Source organism: Ailuropoda melanoleuca, chromosome 7 (assembly GCF_002007445.2).
Source record: "Ailuropoda melanoleuca isolate Jingjing chromosome 7, ASM200744v2, whole genome shotgun sequence".
Lineage (NCBI taxonomy): Eukaryota > Metazoa > Chordata > Mammalia > Carnivora > Ursidae > Ailuropoda > Ailuropoda melanoleuca.
The window spans coordinates 53,322,388-53,323,015 of NC_048224.1; positions in this window are offsets into that span (position 1 = coordinate 53,322,388).

Below are 628 nucleotides of genomic sequence, written 5' to 3' on the forward strand. Positions count from 1 at the left end.
TATGCAGATCTGTGCATGCCTAGGCTTGTTTCTGAGAACCTACGTGACTTTCTGCGGGTTGCCCCTCCCCCTGTGCCCTGGAGTCTGCGTGTTTTTCCCCTGGTCTAGACAGAGTCAGGTCCTATTGATCTCATGTGTGATTTCGCGTTTAAGAGACAAACATGTGTCTGTGTTTTTGTTTGGGTGTCTCGTGCTTAAAGGGATAAGTGTGTTTGGATTATGTCAGCACATCCACGTCGGTGGCCTGTGTTTCTGCCGTATCTCTGCACACCTGTGTGCCACATTCGGATACGGGTGTCTATGTCAGTTAGGGCTCACGGGGCTTTGCTTTCCTGGTTGGCGAAATGCTGTGGTCCTAAGGAGGGCCTCTAACCCATCAGCCAAAGGCCGATGCCCAGGCTTCCTTCTTTCTCAGCCGTGCTCACTGATTCAAGGCAGGCCTCACCTCCATTCCACCTGGTTCAGGGAGAAGGCAGGGCTGCCAGTGTGCATGTCAGTGGTGGCTCTGATGGCAGGCTGTGGACCCCACCTTCCTCAGGTGAGATGGTGGGATAGCTTCTGGGACACAGACGATCCCTCCCCATTGTCATCATTTGGAGCATACCCAGGTCCCCGTTGGGTCCCGCCA